The sequence below is a fragment of the Strigops habroptila genome, chromosome 1 (assembly GCF_004027225.2).
Source record: "Strigops habroptila isolate Jane chromosome 1, bStrHab1.2.pri, whole genome shotgun sequence".
Classification (NCBI taxonomy): domain Eukaryota; kingdom Metazoa; phylum Chordata; class Aves; order Psittaciformes; family Psittacidae; genus Strigops; species Strigops habroptila.
Window position 1 is genome coordinate 141,129,374 of NC_044277.2, and position 9,518 is coordinate 141,138,891.

Sequence of the window (9,518 nt, forward strand, 5' to 3'; positions counted from 1 at the left end):
TGTCTTCCTCATCAGTGCTGTGAGTACTTTATGAGGTGGAAACAAAATTAAAGGATTTTTCCTTTTTGAATTCGGAGGTAGCTGAACACTGGAGCTGTGATGGTGATGTTGCCGTTTGCCTCCAACACCTGCGCAGTGTAAGAATGTCTGTACCAGAGCCTCACTGCTAGACCTGAATTCCTCCTCTGCCAGAGCATGCAGCACTGAGAGTACATGGGCCAGCCTGTAGCTGTCATAAATTGGGCACAGTAATGTTATGCTGATTTATACTAAGTCAGGAACCGCTCTGGAGTGCTATTACCTTCCCGTAGTGAATTTTCTTTCCTTTTAATAACTGCCATCAATGCTCTGCAGGCCTGTTCCATTTTTCGCCCCTGATCCTCCCCTGACCCACGGGCTGCTTGCTTCCCATGCTTCACATGAATATCCTCTCTCACAGCCTCCAGCCTTCACAGTTAAGAACCCGTTGGGACTTTTCTCTGTCAGTGCCACTTTTTCATTGATCAGAGGGAATGGCTGCCTGGCATTGCTTAAAGCTTCATCCTGTAATGAATGTGGGCTCTCTGTGCACAGGGGCTGGGGCTGCATCTCTCATACGTGCAGGAAGGCAGGGCTGGACCTCCGTTACTGTATTTCCAAGGCAAGCATATGGGGCTCGTTTTGACAAGGTGTGTTGTGCAAGAGACTTGCACTTTCCACCACTGCATCATTTGGTTTTGCTCCCAAAGCAAATACATTAAGCTCTGTGGTGCTGTCTAGCCCCACTGTCCTGGAAGAAGAGAAAAAGCTGGGATTAAGTCCAAAACCCTCTGGGGGCAGTGGAGGATGCTAATAGCAAGCTGGTCTCCAACTTGCTGCTGCCAGACTTGGCCGTGCTTTCAGAGATGGATCATGTAGGAGGATTTCCTCTGGCTGCAGTTTCATCTCTCCTTTTAATTAGCCAAAGTGCAAGGAGCAGGCAGCTGCTGCAGGAGGACTGCTTACCCGCACGTATGAGGATGAAGAAGGACTGAACGCAGCACTTACCAGCTTGTATGTGTGAGGTGTTGGAGAGGGAGCTGCAGGTTGCATGGTAACAGTTCCCAATGGGACTTCTCAAGTGAGGTGGTGACTTTAACAAAGCCAGAGCAACTCACGCTACTGTTATTTTCTGTTGCTTATAGCCCAAACTCACCCCAAATATCAATACCCAAGAATAGAAACATTCCTGGAGAGGCTCCAACCTGGCTTGGGTGTGTTTCTTGAGAAGGACATGCTGCCACTAGGGCTGTGGAGAGCTGAGACTTACAGATGGAGCTTGTCTTAAATGGACCACCCCTTGCTCAACACAGTGGAAGACCAGTTGCATTGGAGGCATAGCCTGGAAGAACAGGGAGCAGTTTAGAGTAGATCAAAGCGAGGGCTGAAAAGCCAGTCAGACCATCTCCTCTATGGATCTGTGGAGGTCTATGGAGTAGTGGGAGGGACTTGTTCCAAGCAGCCTAGCAGATGGCATTTGCATGGGGAGCTCTCATCAGAAAATTTCTAGAGCACTTGTTTGCCAGCTTCTCAGGAACCTAACACACTGGGAAATAATAATGAAATCCTATGTTCTCTATCAAAATATACAGATGAAACAAAAGTCCTTTGGAGATTTTCCTGCCAAGTGACTGTCAACATCCTCTGCTTGGCTTTTAAACCCTTATTCCAAGCAGGAATTATCCTCTACATGATGGTGAGTGGCTTAGAGGTGGATGTCCTGAGCTGCTCCCTTGGCTGGGAGCCACATGAAGACGTTGGCCAAGCAAGAAACAGTGAGGATGCTGGTGCCCTGGGAGTGATGTTCTCATTTGGGTGCAACCCAGCTCCTCTTCATCTCCCTCTGCAGAGCCCATGGGGCACCTTGGTAGCCACCAGCTGATCATCTCCTCAGCAGCCAGAGATGCTCCTGTGCTTATGCCACACACCTAGCCCTTGAAAGGATGCAGAATCCTAAATATCATCCAGAAAACCCATGCCTGTCATAGATTATTACTGCCTAGCTTTTGCTTAGCAAAATTATTGCACTTTTTTTTACTGGCCCTATGGATTTCTCCTGCTCTTGGCTTCTTTCTTCTCTGGCCCTGCCTGTGGGTGGTAGGGGCAGGCAGGGATAGGCTAGCTGCAATCCAGACTGGCACACTGGTGCATGTTTTACACCTCCAGAAAGTGATAGGTAGTGAAAATAACTGGTTTTGCAGAGTTCAAGTTGCAATTTTTCTGTTTTCTTCTTCTCCTCTCCCCTGATTCTTTTGGACAAATCCTTTTCTTAAAAAAAATAATTCTTAGGAGCAATAACTTGGGACTTCTAAGAGCTACTGTGAAGGGAAGGAAAATATAAAGGAAAAACAAACCCTTTAAAGGACAGCTTAGGAAATATGTTTGCAGGAGAAACCAGACCATTTCTTAGAAGATTTGGTGAGGAATAACACAAAGTGCCTTTTTTGGCTCCATCACTTTAGTCTCTAACAACTAAATACATTACTCAAGATAAATGTGTGACAGGAATATTTTTCAAAGATGTCCAGTGATTTTTATTTATCTATTTTTAGCTCCATTTCAGGCCACCTTTTTGCCCCTGTCTCTAAGGCTCTGCATGCCCACCACTCCAGATATGTGGATGGCTTGTCCTGAGACACCAGCACCTCACTGGACCCACATGAAATTAAGACTCTTAGGAAATTATGTATTTTAAAACCCCACAGGCTGTTGGTGTAGATGGCTCTGAGGCAGAGCCACATTTACTGCAGGGCTCTGACCCAAGCCTTTCATCTCTTTAGGGCAGAAGCTGGTCCATCTGCACAGCAAAAAGGTTGTTGCTCTCCAGGATCCCTGGATGAAAGGGACTCTATAAGCACAACATCATTTAATTTATATTAACCAAAAGGGTGACTTCAGCATCTTTATTGCTATATCTCATCTGCCGAGCTCTATAAATAGCAGACTTATTCCTATAGTATTTTTGCTTCTGGTGTCTGTGTGGAGTAAGGCAGTGTAGGTTTAGTGGATAAAAGAGCACTTAATTTTTCCCTGCTGGACTTGGGGTAGGCATGCTCTTGGAATGGCTTTCAATGTGATGACTGACAGTCCATCTGTGCTGTGGGTGGTATGAGAAGCATCACCATCTGCATGTGTATGAGGCACATCACCACCCTTATGCTAGAGAAGTCATTCCCCCCCACCCCCCAGTATGTCCCCCCCTAAGGAGGCTTGAGCTAAACCCTCTGCTATCATAGGGCTGGCTGCGATGCAGCAGGCCAGTGTCAATTTACACTGATGGAGGGCCTGGTCCTCCTTTCAAATCGTCCCTTCAGAACATGCTGATTACTAAATTAATTGTTGGCACGTTCAAACAGATAAACAGAATAGCCTCCTGTCTGCTTGAAATAACTTGGCGGCGATCATCACCTTTAAATGCTGCTGAGTCCTGCCATTTGAAAATGTGTTGCCTTTAAAATTTGAGTTTCCCTTTATTTGGTGTTTATTCAAATGGGCTCGCTCCAATTACCTGATTTACCTTCTGGGTTAGCTGTGTCCCTGAATGCATAATGCAGCATCCATAGACAAACCCACTCGTTTAGCATCTCTCTTCTCTCTCCTAGACAATCCCTGTTCCTTTGTCCTCCCTTACTTTGACGTTTTTCTGGTCGTTAGCAGTAGCAGCCACCTCCTCCAGCTTGGCCAGACTGGGGATGAGGTGGATGGAGGTGGCACAGGCTGCAGGCATTCTATCGCCAGCAGCAATGTTGTTTTCCCATAGCATGTGGATTTCCCGCAGTGTTTTCCTGTGGACGTTTCTATCGGTGTGACATTTCCCTGATGAGCCAGTTCCTCCTGCTTCTTCAATCTGCCTGGCAAAAAACTGCTTGGCTGCTGTTGCCATCGGCACACCGAGATTGCGCCTGCTGTGCAGGGTCCAATGGATCGCTTGCTTTTGGGGAGATTTCACCAAAACGAAAAACAAAACAAACAAAAAACACCAAACTAAAAAACAAAAACCCACTGACAGAAAAAAAACCAAACCACGAAACAAGCAACCAACGAACCAAACAAAAAACCGACACCACCAAAACACTTATTAAGGAGAAAAACACTTTAATCGAAAAATGCAGTGCTAGGTTCCCATTGAAAACTGGCTTTGAAACAATTTTCAACAATTACTTAGGAGTTAGAAGGTAGTTTCTGATTAAATAGTGTTTTATTTATACCATTTTCCTTTTCCCAGGCTAGAGGAAGGGCTGGGAAACCAATGGGGCTGGCCTGAGAGTCCCTGCCTACAGCGCAGAATATTTGGTGGAAATCTCGGGGCAGCATTTTCCTCCCACAACTGTGCTGCTAAGCCTGTAGACAGAAAGAAAACCACCAATGTCTTCTTTCTTTATATTGCGTATTCCCCTTCTAAGTGCCATCATCTTTCTGAGTTAGGACCTAATTTAAGCGTGATCTCCTTCAGAAAGACAGGATTTCTTATGGCCCAGTTTCGGGAGCTCACTAGCTGGCAGATTACGCTTGCAATATAGCAGTGGTGTAGGTGAGGGTGGCAGGTATATGGCAGGTTGTTGTCCACCGACAGCAGGCTGGTGATGGACACAGCCGCCTGTGTGGTTTTTTCCCAAGGCAAGCACCACTGTTCTTACCCTGCTCCTGCTGAGCCAATCCTTATCTCATAAAAAGCAAGAGCAGAGCATATCTGGCAGTTTTCAAGGCCAGGCCAGACAGGGCTTGGAGCAACCTGGTCTAGTGGAAGGTGTCCCTGCCCATGGCAGGGGGTTGGAACTGCATGATCATTAAGGTCACTTCCAACTCAAACCATTCTGTGAGTCTATGATAACAGTGGCCAGTTTCATGCATCCTCATCAGTAGCTCAGATAAGGACTACCTAGTTTAGTGATGCACACGAACAAACCACACAGTTCTAGGCAAGGATTTTAGCTTTGCTTCCTCGGTTCTTTCAAAGCAATAACATTTCAGGGAGGAAAACAAACAAACCAACCAACCAAACCTACAAAATTATCCATGGAGGGCAGTAGTGACCCTCGATTTGTGCTGCTTCTGGCCAAATATGCCATTTACCTGCAAACACTCTCTGCTTGGTGGAAATAAAAACAATCCCTTAAAGCCAATCCCACATAATCTGTAGGAAAACATTACCACCATGAGGTGACCAACAGCTTCAGGAGCAAGCAAACATGCCTGAACCCAACCAGGTGCAGTCAGTGCATCTAACTGCAGCTCCAGAACACTTTTCCCTCTTTTTCCCTGTTCTGGTTTAATTGCTTTTTCATACCCCTTTCTTTCATGTAAACAACCATGCAGGTTGCAGAGGAATAAACAAAAATCAGGCCCTTGAATGCAATTGCTTACCTGGAAAAAGACCAAAGCAGAGAGCCACAAAATATGTGCACAGGATTGCAGGCACAGCCAGGTTTTCTGGGGCTGTGAAATAGGGGAGCTTCTGCCACCTGGGCTGCCCTAGGAGCATACTTACCTTTACATGCATTTACAATAGAAGGGAAAATCTGGAAGTGGCTATGAAAGGGCCCCATTTATTGCTAAACTTTGAAGCTCCCTGACTCACAGGGGGACCCATACTTTGCCATGGAATCAAGAGAGATTCAAAACAGCCTCTTTTAGGCTGACCTTTTACAAGTCCAGAAGGAAACGCTCCAAAAATGCAAACTACCCATAAGTGCAAACTAACTGTAAATCAACAGCTTGAAGCAGAGGCAGCAAGAAGCATAAAACCAGTGTAATTTATTTTAACAGGTTTTGTCCATTTCCATTTAAAGAGTTCAAACAACCATACTGGTATCTCTAGCAGAAGCACCCACTTGATGTGCGTCTGCTGCTACCCCAGCCCAGAGCTACCAAGAGCTCCAGGTATTTTGCACCTTGATGTAGGGCATTTCCCTTAACGTCCTGCTTACTGAAAGCCATGGTCCTGCAGCACGCCAAGCAACGACACTCCGGGCTGCTTCATCAAGCTTGATTTAGTTGCCTGAGACGACACGTTGCTGAGAGTGAGCTGCCCATCATTCACTTGGAGGTGCAGCTCAGGGTAACTAATTTCCAGCTTTAATTAAGAAGGCAGCTTTAGCTAAGAAGGGCTCCCTGCCAATCTGGGAGCCCACATGTAATGGCTGGGCTTCAAAGGAAAACGCTGCGGCCAGCGAGCTCTGTTTTCTCATTATCCGAGCTGCATCCATGGTGACACCAGGGCAATGCTTCAGGGCTCAGGCCAGGGAAGTGCAGGCGGCTGGCATGCAGTGGTGGTTTTCATCTGGCATCCCCTCACTGAGCCCCCCAGGCCACCTCGTCCCTGAGCCATGAGCTGTTTTCTCCTCAGTTAACTCAGTGCGACAGTTCCAGCTGGTCCCAAGCCATCATAATTAATGCTGTGTCTCTCCCATTCCTCTCCAGCTTTCAGGCTCATGCCCATGCTCCTGCCAGCTCTCATCAGCCATCCCCCTGATGCCAGCAGAGCAGCATCAAGCAAGGGGAAGGACCAAGGGGCTGCCAGGAGATAGAGGCAAAAAAGGAGAGTCACTTTGGGGAAGAGGCTCTGAGACAGATGCTCTTGGAGCAATACATGAGGCTGGTTCCTAGGCTTTGTGCTTCAGATGCCCAAGCAGCACGCACCACCCCGGTGCTGGAAAACATGATGCTTTGGGACTGGGCTTTTGCCAAGCAGCTTCTCCATGGTCTTATCCTCTGCTTCCTCCTCCTTTGACCAAACCAAGCAAGTTGGCTGTGGGCCTGAGCAAAGGAGGATCAAGAAACCATGAATCCGCAGTGATGTGCAGATTTCCACTGTGTAAAATGGCACAAATGGCAAAATGTACATGAGCACAGCACATACCCTCCTTCCAACATCCCTCTGAACTTGCTTTGAGACCTCCTAGGACAACCCATTTGGGCAGTCCAGCTGCTTGCCAGGAGCCCAAAATGATGCAATGCCAGGCTTTCCCAGGTCCAGACTGGGACTGGTGCATCACCTCGTGCCTCAAAAGTGGAATTAAAGCTTGCTCTTGGTATCACAAGCCTCTCTGGATTTCATGGCAGTTTCCCTGTCCCCTCCCACTGCTTGCTGGCCAAGGCGAAGGGCTGTGGAACAGCGCAAGCGGTAAATAGTATGTCTTGTGGGTGTGCTGGCCTCACTCCCCAGCATTTGTCAGAGTCATTTCCTCCTTGAGGTGTGAGTTTCAGGCTCTCTCTTCAGAGGAACTCTGCCCGCATGAGAGACATCTCAGAGGTGCTGCATTTGTCCCCCTCTATACTTTCTTTCCTCTCACTTTGAGAGACCATGCAATGAATAGCCAAGGGCACTTTCCAAAGGGTTTCTTTCATGGGAACTGTAAATCAAATTATGGTGTAGACACTGTGTTTTGCCTCTATGTTGCTAAAATGTAGATAAAAGTTGTCCAAACCCATGCCGCACTGGAGCTAAAAACTGCTTCATGACTTCTCTGCAGGAGATCAAAGACCTGATTCTTATCTCCCAGATTTTAGGTGAAGCATTTGATCCACCTGATGGCAAAAGTGGAAGAACAAGCCCTCCCAATCCTGGCTCTTCCCTGGCAAACTGAGAAAACAGCCGTATTCTTCTCACGTTTGGGGGCTGGCATTTCGGTGTCGAGTTCAATGCTTGGATTTCAGGATCACTTTGGCATCATCTTGCTGGGATTTTATTGGGGTTGAAAGGCAGAGCTTGAGAGTGTTTTATTAGCTGTTCCCTTACCTTTGAAGAGAACATGTATTGTTTATTAGTTTAAGAAGAGAAGTACAAAGGATATATTGAGTTCTTGTTTAATAACTTCCCTCAGCACTCCAACACAGTGGCAGCTTAATACCAGCACAGGGTCCTTTCCAGAGTGGAAGAGGGTCACAAAACAGTGTGCATGTGGTCAGATAAAACCCATGCAAACCTCCGTCTCCCTGGGCAAAGGCAACGAGCAGGAGAAACCTGAGGCAGGGGATTGTGGCAAAGGGGCTGTGGATGCAAATAGAGGTGGGGTTGCCTGGCAGGGTGAACCAGCAGCAGGGCAAAACATGGTCATGTGGAGTGTCAGATTTGACTAATAGCTGACTATGTACAAAACCATGTCCAGATCTCCTCATGGATAATTCACAAGCAGAAATAAATGGTTTGCTGGGAACAGCTCGCCTTGTTTTTATCCCATGTATCTTGCGTATGTCGACACCTTAAAAGGAACGTGAGAACTTAGCTATCCGCATGTGCTCAGTACAGGCATCGCTACAAAATCCAAGTAAAACAAGCTGTGAAGAGCCATTTAAAAAAGGAATGCTTTACAGAGGGAAAAAAAATCAACATTAAAAAGACATCCAGAAGGTACTTCTTCTCTTGGGTTGGTTATGTTTTAAAATGTATTCGTTATGGGAGGTGTGAAGCTGGACCCAAGCTATTAATCCAAATCGGAGGGAGAGTGTTCAGATAAGAAATATTTTTCTACCTGCCAAACCTCTCCCAGCATTTCAAAAAGCTGTTTCCCTGTCATGCAGTTGGTTGTAGCTCTACTTTGTGTCTCAAGGGATCTGTGATCTTTTATTTCTCAGCAGGGTTTAATCTTTAAATTCCCTTCCTTTGCAGAGGGAGAAAGGAGGGAGAAACAACGGTGCTTGTGAGAAGGGCCATAATGAAGGATCTCATGGAGGGGTGTAGGACAAAGCCAGCCTTGGCAATGGTTCCCTGGGCTACTGTAAGGTTGTTCTGAGTCTCCCTGGCTGGCTCTTTTGCATCTCCTGCACGCAATTAGCTGCTGCAGTGTGGAAGCATGTCAGGCTGGTCCTAACACCAATGCTCCTGGGAAGCACCCAGAGGTGGTGCTCTAATGGGCCCTACATCCTCCAGATAGCACATAGGCTTACCTGGAAATAGGTGCGACATCTCAGTCTCAGTGTCCTTGAAACAGAAGCTGGATGGAGCATCTGGGTTGGGGATAAGGATTTGGGGGAAGAGTGAGGGTAAGGAGGACTTTTAGTGCTTGAATGAAAATGTTCATTTTGGCCCAGGATTTTAATGTCTTTGATCTGTCTGGTGAAGCTGTAGCAGGCTTGTTAGATACCAGCTCAGTAATCAGTTTAATCCACAATCTCCCCATTTTCAGTCCTCTGAAGAGAGGGTGTCCCACCTTTTCCCCCCACCCTAGCTCCACAACCACTAGCTATATAACAGAAGTGAGGGTTTTTTTAACATTTAAGTTAATTATTTTGAAAATACCTATTCATGACACATCTGTTGGCAAAGGTGCCTCACCAGGGTGTTGGTGGGATAAATGATCGAATCTTTATGGAAAAAGAAGGGGAATATTTTCTTGTCTGATATCTGAGCACTGATTAAAATGCATCCCAGTGCTGTGGAGGGCTTGCACAATCAAGGCAATCCTTGGACCAGCAGAGGCTGGGCTCCACTGTTAGCTGTGTACCACACTACCCCTCATTAGCACAAATTACAAACTGGCTTTGATGCCCTTAGCTCCAGC